Raw genomic sequence first — 12,465 nt, 5'->3', positions numbered from 1 at the left:
TAGGCTAATTGCTAACTGCAACAACAATACGTCGTTCAAGTGGAACAGTGAAGCGCAAGTACGAAAGCCAACGAACTCCAGGCCTCGAGGGTCGGTGTCGTGCAGGTTTTAGATCTCACCCTGGGTTAACACACCTGAATCACATGATTAGTTCATTACCAGGCCTCTGGAGAACTTCATGACATGTTAAGGAGGTAATTTCGCCATTTAAATCAGCTGTGTTGGATCAAGGACGCATCTAAAACCTGCAGGACACCGGCCCTCGAGGCCTGGAGTTTGACACCTGTGTTTTAAAGTCTTGCCTCTGACAAATAAGCCACACATTTTAATGTGTGGGTAGCATTTCTGGATCATGTTCACATGTGGCTTCTTCTTTACGTGATACGGGCACACTGAGCTGTGTTCACAGACTGTGATTTCTGGAAGTGTTCCTGATCCCAAGCAGTGATTTCCATGACAAAATCATGCCTGTGTTGTATTGCAGTGATCTTTGGGCCCTGATCTGATAAACCTCTGCCAGCATGAAGAGATGCCTCGCTAAGATGCTCTTTTCATGCCCAGTCATGTTACTGACCTGTTGCCAATTAACAAAATATTCCTCTGGATGTTTCTCTTTAGCAGATTTTACTTTTCCAGCCTTTGCTGCTCCTGTCCCAACTTTTTTGAGATGTATTTCTGCCATCAAATTCAAAATTTTATGAAATAGTAAAATATCTCAGTTGAAACATTTGATTTATTGTGAATAAAATACAATGTTATGAGATCTGCCAATCATTGCATTCTGTTCTTAGGTACATTTTACACACTGGGTTTGTAATTTGAGGTGTCTAAATTAAAAATCTGACAAAACAAACGAGCAGGTGAAAGGGGGCACAAAGCACATTCTCCTGGCTGATAAACCTGTGACGTTTGCCAGGGCTACCTTCCAAACTGTCTAATGACATTGTGGGTCTCTAAAACGGGACTGTTATCGTGTGCAAAGGGCCGCTGCCAGATGACACCTTGTGCGTAACGATGGGAGGCAGGCAGCATCTGACCAAGCAGAGAGAACCCAGAGACTCTTCATGCACCCGCAGGGTTTGGATACTTAGACAAACAAGGTAGGGTTTAAATAACTTAAACATTTTTTCTTTCAGTGCAGTGTAAATTTAGTGGACCTTACGTAAGTAAGTAAGCACTATAAGATGTCAACACATCTTCATGCACAAACAGACCTTCACAGGCACTCAACAGATACATGTTTAAAGGAGCCAGACAAGATAAGCGAGACTGAAAATCACTTTGACATTTCCAGCCACTTAACTTTAGTATACAAACGTACAAGTTTGCAAAGGCACAGTCAAAAGTTTTGTGAATGGACCTCTGCTTGGGTGTGTTGAGCCTACATGTGTCCTTCTACCAGATTTAATCAATTCAGCGCAGAGTTTTTGCCAAGATACTGACCTACTTTGGCTCTCACAAAGTCTTTGCAGTGGAAGGAAAGTTTAGGCTCAGCACCATTAAAAATGTGACAGCTTAATTTCTGACAGTAATGAGGACACTGCACTGCTTGGACTATAGTAGGGCATTTGGCCAGTCTACCCTGAAGGACAGAGTGTGGTGGAAAATATAACATACCAAAATAGCCCTTTCCTCCTCGCTGGCATATAATTCTCAGAAGCCCCATGTCTGCTACGTTTACAGGTTAACAAAATGGTAATGACACACATTACATCATGCCTAAAGATTGGGTAATTAATGCCATCATTCACTGTGGCGATACCCTAATATAGTCTCTAATAGTGTCTTTCTCTGCCATCTCCTTGACACTCATTATACTTTGTGTTTATATGTGTGCATGCAGTCATGCATGTGTAATTTGGTGTGTATATGTGTGTGCATGTGTGCAGGGCTGCAGACCAGTGAGCAGGATGAGTTTAAATGTCTGTCATGCATACTCTGTGCAGAGGAAGTTACACAACACCTCTCATCGTCATACCTAACTGCTGAACTGCCAGGGAGGATCACAGGAATGTGCTGGGACACTGGGAATAGTATGAATGATGCATTGGTCATGCTTCTACATGTTTCTACAAGGATGTTAATCAGTAAAGAAAGGCATAAAATGTTTATGTGTAGGTGATAGGCTTTATGCAGAGGTCGTGTTAGACTTTCTTGTTGTGTTTCATTTTGATATACAGGGTTGTAAAAAAAATAATCCCTAAAATTATATTTTTTAATTGTGATACTGAGACATAATTTGCTTCTATTTATGAGGTCATAGAGAGAAACACCAGCAATAATGAGTGCAGAGGCATGTAAATGTATTGTTCAAGCAGGTTAATAGAACTAAATGGATTTAAACTAGGTGCTTGTTGGAGTGTAATCAAAGGCATCAAGATTGTCTCACCCTCTTATTTAAAGCGGTCACACCCTTAGTTTTTCACAACTTTATTTTAATCATGTGAGTCATAAATTCACACATCTCACGGTTGTCAAGAACACAGAAATAATCTATAAAGAGCTTTTTTTGTCTTTCTGTGCCAGGCTATAAATATGTCCACATCCACCCTGTTCTCATCCCCGGGGCATCAATTTGTACTGCATTGTCAACGCTACTGGTGTGGTTAAATTAAAGATGTCTTTTGCCATGTGTGCTATGAGGCACTGAGTTATGGCGCGAGTGAATCCTAATGTGTCACTGCAGAATTACTGTTGAAAGGATATGTTTTTCAAATCAAAGGAAGTAGCTTTTAGCAAGTGAAAAAAAAGAAACTAACTGTGCAAAATGCAAAGGCTCCAGTGGGAATGTGAACAAGGGTCTCTTGGAAGTGATGCCACCACTACTCCACCAACTTCCTGAGGAGCTTCCTTATCCAGGCTGTTGTTTCTCAAATGCCTCAGGACACTGATGATACAGAGCAACTTATTACTAGACCCAAGAGGCACCAGACAAACCTTCAGGATGAGAATGTGTTGCCATATCTGCATGGAACCAGCCTCAAGACTGCAGTTCCTCTGCTGTGGAGACAAACACAACAGCTGGAGACACGGCACTCTTATACTTCTTGAAAGTCTGCATGAAGTGCATGAGTGTTGTCATATTGTACTGTATTGTACTAGTTGGTTAGTACCACACGGACCCTCACGCTCACCGTCTGATGACACGAGGGGATCCTAGCAGACTAGCGGACATTGGAAAGAATATGCAGCCATATGTGTTGCCTAAATTTACCCCTTAATGTTGCTGCTTGGACAGGCCTACTCACAGAAACAGTTGCCTGCCTGTCTTGCCACGACTTGTGCTCATTTTATGCTTGAGCAAGGGTAGAGTGAAGGCAGTCGACCTGTGCATCTACCTGCAGAGAGCGCCTGCTGTCGCTGGAGGGGGTGAATTCTGCTGTTGCCCACTTTTCATCCAATCAGAATCCCACCAACACTAAGCCATACGCACCCACCGATCTGCATTTGGGATTTTGGAGGAGCGCATGCGAGCATGTTTGCAGTTGGTAAAAAGCTGTCTCCGTCTGCTGTCCAAAAAGAAATATTTATACAGACCGGCACATTTGCAGGAACATAAATTATGTTTTATGTGAAAAAAAGACCTGGTGCTATTAAAGGATGTGGAGCCCACACTGAAAATGTGCTGCGTCTGGTGGAATCTGAAGCATGGTTGCAGGGTTGCAGCTCAGGGTGTAAGGTGTATGAGTCTCAGTCTAGCAGCTCAGTGAAGCTTTACTTTAGCAGACTGGTGCTAAAAGAATACCAATAGATCCCAATGTCAGTCCTTGCATGTATGATGTTTAGTAGGTTCAGTGTTATATTTTTCGGTTTAACATGTTAATATACATGAGAGTGATTGGCTCACTCTGTGTGTTAGCCTCCCTGCAGCCCTGAGTTGGATAAGCTGAACACAATAACACCCCATAAACACCTGTTGACCTAAAAAAAAATCCTATTTTAAAGATAATGTAAAAAAAACAAAAAAACATCTACACTATATTATCAAAGAAAACTGGATCGGGTCAGTTCCAACTTGAAAATGCTTCTAACCAGTCGTACGTCCCAGATATGTCCGAAACCAGTTCATTTCCCTATTTTTGGATTATGTATTAAACTTCAGAAGCTCATCCACCATGTCAAGATTAAAATTATGAAAATACTGAATGCTTTATCTCCAGATCAGTCAACAGATGTATTAACTGTAATTTATTAATCATACATCTAACAGAAAACTTTCAGCTGAATAGGAGCTTCCAGCTTTTCTCTTTTAAATATTGTGTTTGGGTTTTTTTTGTATCTGGACTGAAGGTTGAAAAGAAGCTTTGCAGTATGTGTTTTTTATCACCACATTTAAACAGGTAAATTTAAATAATTCCAGGAAAATATTCAAAAAAAGTAATAAGATATAAGAATTTTCAGTCAAATTGCAGCAGAAAATTTTAGAGCCTCTACTCAGGTATTTTGTCTTGCGTGCGACAAAAAATGAACCTCCGTGTGTCTAAGTAGGTGCGCACTCTGACACCCACCTGTCAAGGTTAGAACGATAAGTCTCTTCTCGAGCTGCTTTTATTTTACAGACTTTTCTTGGTTGTTCTACACTTCAGCCTGGAGTTTACACTGTACAGTGTGTGTGTAGGAAGTTCCTCTTTATCATCACCTCTCAGTTCTCTGATCCTCCTCAGTCCTCTTCAGGCAGGGCCTCGCATAACATGCCATCCTGAGCTCAGCCAATCACATCAGAGAAGGTTTATTTATTTAAAAAGAAACATGAAAAATCTTAACGTTATTCTTTAAGACCGAACAAGAGCTCCTGCTGCCTCTGTGAGATAAGTTAGAGCTCTGTTTGTGGTAGAGTAAGTGTTTTAGGGCAGCTTATTGGTATTTAGAAATGTGCATAAATTGCTTTTTACTTAAACCGCAATAAAGCAACTCTCATATTAAGATTTGGGATTTCCTTTGGTTTTAGTTGCCCCACAGAAGACCTAGCTTCTTATGTCATCTATGAATAAACAAAATCACTGTAGCATCTATAATAAAGCAGTGATGGTTCTGGAAAGCAGGCATCTATTTTGGTGCCTGAGTGTGGGGTTTAATTATTTCTTGTTTTTTCCTGTTTGTGCAGAGATGACGTTTATGTGTTTATATAACTCCAGTAAATGAGTTTGATAGCTTTTCAGCCTTCAGTTAGATGAATACGCTGCAGATTCACGGCCAGCAGAAAGTAGAAATGATGCGGCGATGCTGCCAAGACTCCATCCCGGCCATCCAAAAGTTGCTCGAGATAAATGTCAAAGAACATAATGCTGCGTCACCCTGCAGAGCTTTTAAATCCAGATGTACAGTTACATGTCAGCTGGGCAGAGGGAGGATTAGATGACATCAGTGGTCTTTAGAGGGCTGGAGAGAGTTTAGAAGAGGACGATTACATCAGCCTGGAGCAGGGACTTTAATATTAATGAGCCTGTCTGCCATGATGGAGTCTGTGGGTAAAGCTCTGGAGATGAGATGCAGGCAGCAGGTGCAGGCCCAAAGCAACAAGAGTTGATGACGAGTCAGTGCACTTTTCCCAAAGAACATGACAACAACATTTACATAATGTCTGCGAGTATAAATACTCTGATTACACAATGCGGTGCCTCTTTCTCTCAAAGCAAATCTCTCTTAGATTTGCTTTTGTTTTGCTTTTTCTGGCTGGAACTCATTTTTAGACGCTAAGATTAGACTAAAGGTCCCTAAAGCATTTTTATATAATGTCTCAGGGGCCGTTGTGCCTTACATAAATCTGTTTGTCTGTCAAATTCTCACAAAATGCAAACTCAAACACTTAAACTGAAGGATGCATTGATTAAACGTTGGTGGCCACAGTTAAAAGGTCACTTTCAACTCGATAGTTCTTGAACACCTCAAACGTGACAAACAACAACTTTGACTTATGGACCAGTTGATTAAATTTTGGTAGTCAGCTGTGAACAATTTATCAATGACCCTTAGCTGATAATCGTCATGTTACCACATGTTTGTGGTCATAGATCAAGAATTAATCTAATTCTGACAACAGTAGAAGCAAAACAGAACTCATACATGTGAATGAGAAGGTGACAGGTGCAAGGAGCAGAAGGAGTGAAGGTAAATCAGCTCAAAAATGTGGGATCAAACATTTGTAGCAACCAACAGTTTACAAGAGGTGAAGAAGGGAGTGCAAGCGGGTGTAGCTGGTGGAGACGAGTGTTGGGGTAGTTTGTGATAGAAGGAGCACAGCAAGAAGGGAACCTGCTGTGACGAAGGTCAACTTCCCTGTGTTCCAACAAATAAAAACATACAAATTAAATAATAATTGATGAAATATAACTTCTGGTCAACATTTAATACCATACCCGGGGAGGGGTTGAGACCAAATTTCCTTCAGACTTTGACCACAAATTGAACACAGCTCTGGAGGGAAACTGCACTCTGTTTGACAGAGGAGGTGTAATTAATACCTGGAGATGTTGTGGTTTGGTGTTTTAAAAAATTATTTTTTATGTAATTTTCAGGCCTTATTTCCTTCCTCATCATGTTATTGGACAGTTTTACTTCCTGTTCTTGTTTCCTCCTCTGTGATTATCCTGTTACTGTACTGAAACCTTTTCTTTCACCTCCCACTTGCCAGATTGAAAAAAGAGAAGACAGTCGTCAAACTTTCCAAAAACTCCAGAGTTTCTTGTTTCTGTTGCTTTTTCTCACCTGTGTGCATACAGGGAGTGCAGAATTATTAGGCAAGTTGTATTTTTGAGGAATAATTTTATTATTGAACAACAACCATGTTCTCAGTGAACCCAAAAAACTCATTAATATCAAAGCTGAATGTTTTTGGAAGTAGTTTTTAGTTTGTTTTTAGTTTGAGCTATTTTAGGGGGATATCTGTGTGTGCAGGTGACTATTACTGTGCATAATTATTAGGCAACTTAACAAAAAACAAATATATACCCATTTCAATGATTTATTTTTACCAGTGAAACCAATATAACATCTCCACATTCACAAATATACATTTCTGACATTCAAAAACAAAACAAAAACAAATCAGCGACCAATATAGCCACCTTTCTTTGCAAGGACACTCAAAAGCCTGCCATCCATGGATTCTGTCAGTGTTTTGATCTGTTCACCATCAACGTTGCGTGCAGCAGCAACCACAGCCTCCCAGACACTGTTCAGAGAGGTGTACTGTTTTCCCTCCTTGTAAATCTCACATTTGATGATGGACCACAGGTTCTCAATGGGGTTCAGATCAGGTGAACAAGGAGGCCATGTCATTAGTTTTTCTTCTTTTATACCCTTTCTTGCCAGCCACGCTGTGGAGTACTTGGACGCGTGTGATGGAGCATTGTCCTGCATGAAAATCATGTTTTTCTTGAAGGATGCAGACTTCTTCCTGTACCACTGCTTGAAGAAGGTGTCTTCCAGAAACTGGCAGTAGGACTGGGAGTTGAGCTTGACTCCATCCTCAACCCGAAAAGGCCCCACAAGCTCATCTTTGATGATACCAGCCCAAACCAGTACTCCACCTCCACCTTGCTGGCGTCTGAGTCGGACTGGAGCTCTCTGCCCTTTACCAATCCAGCCACGGGCCCATCCATCTGGCCCATCAAGACTCACTCTCATTTCATCAGTCCATAAAACCTTAGAAAAATCAATCTTGAGATATTTCTTGGCCCAGTCTTGACGTTTCAGCTTGTGTGTCTTGTTCAGTGGTGGTCGTCTTTCAGCCTTTCTTACCTTGGCCATGTCTCTGAGTATTGCACACCTTGTGCTTTTGGGCACTCCAGTGATGTTGCAGCTCTGAAATATGGCCAAACTGGTGGCAAGTGGCATCTTGGCAGCTGCACGCTTGACTTTTCTCAGTTCATGGGCAGTTATTTTGCGCCTTGGTTTTTCCACACGCTTCTTGCGACCCTGTTGACTATTTTGAATGAAACGCTTGATTGTTCGATGATCACGCTTCAGAAGCTTTGCAATTTTGAGACTGCTGCATCCCTCTGCAAGATAGCTCACTATTTTTGACTTATCTGAGCCTGTCAAGTCCTTCTTTTGACCCATTTTGCCAAAGGAAAGGAAGTTGCCTAATAATTATGCACACCTGATATAGGGTGTTGATGTCATTAGACCACACCCCTTCTCATTACAGAGATGCACATCACCTAATATGCTTAATTGGTAGTAGGCTTTCGAGCCTATACAGCTTGGAGTAAGACAACATGCATGAAGAGGATGAAGTGGACAAAATACTCATTTGCCTAATAATTCTGCACTCCCTGTAGTTTCCTCCACTGTGTCTGACCTGACCTGTGTCTGACCTTGCACATAAACATTTACAGCAGGAACACCATTATATTTTAATTTTATAGTCATTTTCTTCATGTATTGATTCTTTATTTTGGTTAAGGGTAAAACAATCGATTTATTGTTTGCATAAATTAATAGAAATTAATAGAAAATACCAAATTTAAACTGGTTTGCTTTTTTTCCAAAATGATTTCCACATTTTATGACATCTAAAAACTGGAAAAAATGTGAATTTTAGCTGTATTTTTTATTAACTATTCACTGACTAGATTAAAAACTGCACATATATTCAGTTTAACATTATAAGGAACTAGAAAAGGAACTAGTGCATTTTGAGAGCATATTTGCTTAATAGGCCTGAGCAATAAAAAGTGTTCCTTTGTTTTCTGTTTTCTGCATGAAGCCAGAAATGTCTGCTTGAAGCCAAAAGGATTTTTAAATGAAAGCTCTCTGATATCTTCTGGTAATCCTCAGAGAGTTGCTTTATCCCAAAACAAAACAAAACCCTTAACATCATATTGCCCGTGGTTAATGGTGCGATGCAGGAATCATTTTGAAGCTCATGTGTTTTGACTGCTCTCTTGTGCAGTGGAGGAGTTTGTTATGTAACACCCAGAGAAGGGAGGCTAAAAAAGAAAGGAGCCCGTGGAGGAGAAGCTCTGGCCTGCAGGTGCAGACGCTGTGGGAGGACTGCCTGTTTTTGGCAGCCTGACCCTCCATATGAGTTTAACAACATACCCAAACACACTTTATGATCCATACAGTTCGATCGAGTTTTGATCTGTTTGTGCACATTTTAGTTGGACAAATGTTTCTCAGGCAGCTTAGCAGCTGAATCTCTGTGGGTGGTGCCACTGTTGATGGTTGTATGGCGGTGTAAAGGGCTTCTTACTAACTGTGTAAATTAACCTGGTGCAGGCAAAAATCAAAAAAATGCAACTTATTGTAGTAATCATAGTTAGAGTCATATTTGTCAGGGTTTTGGGGCTTGTGGTGATCATAAAGCAGATTTCCTCAAACAAGAAAAGGAATGCTTCTTCTTTAATAAATGTGGGAAATTGGATCAGTGGCACCATTGTGTTATAAGAAGACTCCTTTAGTGCTGTTGTTTTTTTAATTCAGTGACATATTCAGGAAGTCCAGTTGGAGTAACATCACAAAGACATGGTTTTACAACAGTCACTCATTGTTATCATGATCACTAGATAAACAGTGGAAATACTGTATTCAGGTTTCAAAGTAATCCAGCATGAATGTGCGCTTTGACCGGTGTCTTGCTCTATGATGTGTCATTGTATTGCTAAACATGGTTTCACTCTTTTGTTGGGCAACTGTGTGTTTTTCGCCTTCAGTCTGGCTTTATTGAATAATCAAGGACGAAGTCTGTGTCTGTATGCGTGTTTCTGTCATGTGCAACCTGTCATACAGTCAGCTTCACACTTGGCAGGTACACGTCTGTGGACTCAAACACACTCAGTGCCTAGGTTGAAGTCATATGGATGAGTTGGCGATCAGCTGTTGACATCATGTTAACAACAGATCATTGGTTTCAGCTCGATAAGATAAGGCATTCTTTACCTATCCCAAAAGTTGGGAAATCCCTGTCACAGCAGTGAAAACACTGACGCAGCATGACAAAGTTGTGTCGTGTTGTGTTAGATAAAGTTGAATGGATTATTAAAAGAAAATGACCTCAAATAGCTTGATGAGGTAAAAACAAAATAACTTACATAACCAAAAGGGGCTCAATTTAAACGCAGAATAAATGCGGTCAACTGTACTTTTGGATGTCTGTGGAGGTTCTCGGTCATCCAGGTCAGGGTAGTTTTAGGAGCTTGAAGAAGAAGGTCTGTTTTTTTGCATTTTTCAAGCTCTCAGGAGTACTTTTGGATACTCCCTTATTTCAAACATGGGTCTACAACTTTGTTTTGACACAGATTGTTTTGCAGATGCCCTTTAAGATGCAACCCTCTACTTCATCGAAGCATAGAACGACTTCAGCTTCTTCACAATGCAGCAACATAGATTTGACCATATTACCCCAGTACTGAAGCCCCTTCATTGGGCTTCCAGTTGAGCACATAATTACCTTCAAAATCTTTCTACTAGTTCACAAAACTCTCAGTTGATGGGTTTGGTCAATAGGTGCAGATCTTGTAGTTGGTCACATAATTAGATATAACTGTGCTGAAGGTGCTTTCAGTCACTGTGGTCCTGTTCTTTGGAAATGCGGTACAGTGCCAGCCGCCACAGTGACAAATAAAATGCTGGGCTGCTTTTCTTTCCTGGGTCCTCACTCTTTAATGTTTTGGGGTTTTTTTCATGGACAAACATTCCTCACATCCAATCTGGTAGTTTTACCAATCAACCTCAAGAATTTGCTATGATTATTATTCATTAAACCTAAATGACTGTTGTTGTTGTTTTTTTTAACTGATAAATTCAGAAACTGCAGCAAAAAAGTATCCAGATGTGCAGGAGGAGAAATCAACGGTGCTGAACAGCCAAAGCACAAATGCTGCGGGCTGAGCTGACTTAACGGGTTCTACCAACATCAAATTACAGCATCAACTTCTCCCCAAAGCACGGATCCCCAGTAAATGTGTATTTTTGTTTTCTGTGTGTGTTAATTTGTATTTGATTTATTTGTGAAGTTGTGCTTTGTTGTTTTTATTTCCTTGAGGCGTTGTACCTCACTGAGAACACATTGAGTTTGTGTGGAATGAAATAAATCTGACATTGACGAGGAGCATGCTTGTGGCAGTTGAGCTGAATCTCAGTTGGAGAAGATGCCCTGCTGCTTGTGGCGCACAAAAATTACTTTAAATTCACACTTATTGTGGACTGATTTAAAATAGTTTTGGACCCGATTTTAGCAGCTATCAACAATAGTCGTTATTTAGCTATAATGACCAGTTAGCTTTAGCATTGCTCCTCCAATTTCGGCTATTTTGCCCTTGATTCACTTGCACACTTTGTTCATTCATTTCCCCTCTTTGGTGGGACTTTGTTTACATTTGTGTGCACGCTGCTCTTCTGACTCATTTAAGTTTTTTAAATACGATTAACATTAAATGTTAGCCAAACCACAAAGCTTTAATCTACGTAACATTGAGGTAAACGACTGAAGCTATATATTGGAACCTGAATGAGCTTTGTGTTTGCTGACACTCCTCATTTCTTCTGCCATAAATCGGGCATGCTGCAAGCTGCAGGCATGTTAAGACACTGCACAGGCTCAAATAAATCATATGCCTTCCTGTTTTTTTTAACACAGGCCAATCTGAAAGCTTCCCCAGTCATCTTGCAAGCTTTATTAATATCCCCAGCATAAGAAAGGTATTACTGGCATTACCAGAAATCAGTTTTTCACACGCTGTAACCTTAAAAAAGCTGCATCAAAGGTAGGCCTAAACATTAAGCTACAAAAAAGAAGCTTCTCTGAAATCTTTGTCTTTCTCGACAACACATTCGAGAACTAATATATGACACAAACAAAAGGAAAAGCCTGAGTGATCATCTTCAAGCCCCAGTTGCCTGTGCAGTTCTTGTTTCATTGTGTGAATAGAGCCGTGATTGAATTAAAGCAGCAGTTTGTTATGACTACAGTTGTTGGCTCTGATTGTTTGGAGAGGAGCTGCTCAGCATTGACGTCAATGCAAATATTTACCTCAACAACAAGAAAAAGCTGAGCCAACCGCTGACCTGTGGAAATGAAAATGATTTGTTCCCCTTTAGTTCATGCTTAATGTACATTTGTCTATAGTCTGACAGCACCAGCATATTTCACTCTTCACTGAGTCTGCACTGATGCTTGTGAACAGAATTGTCCTTCCTGCAGCATCATGGGTTGAACTCCAGGCTCCTTCCTGCATGTCATCCCCCTTCTTGCTCTTCCCAGCTAAATCTTTTCTCCCACTCTTCTACAAGCTAGTGATTAAGCATTTCCCAAAATTTCAAACTCTCAAAAAAGTTTAACTTTACAGCTTTTAAATAATTTCATCCAACCAGTGTGGCTCTGGCTTGTTAAAATGTATGTATGACTAAAGCTTTGAAGCTCTGCTTCGCCTGGTTAAGGGCACTCTCTCCATAATAACTGATTGAGCCGGTGTGTACTGATCAAAGATGCGAGAGTACTTGACATTTTGAAAAGCCTTA

The sequence above is a fragment of the Perissodus microlepis genome, chromosome 22 (assembly GCF_051167445.1).
Source record: "Perissodus microlepis isolate ML-2025 ecotype Zambia chromosome 22, ASM5116744v1, whole genome shotgun sequence".
NCBI classification, from domain to species: domain Eukaryota; kingdom Metazoa; phylum Chordata; class Actinopteri; order Cichliformes; family Cichlidae; genus Perissodus; species Perissodus microlepis.
This window is presented reverse-complemented; position numbering follows the sequence as displayed.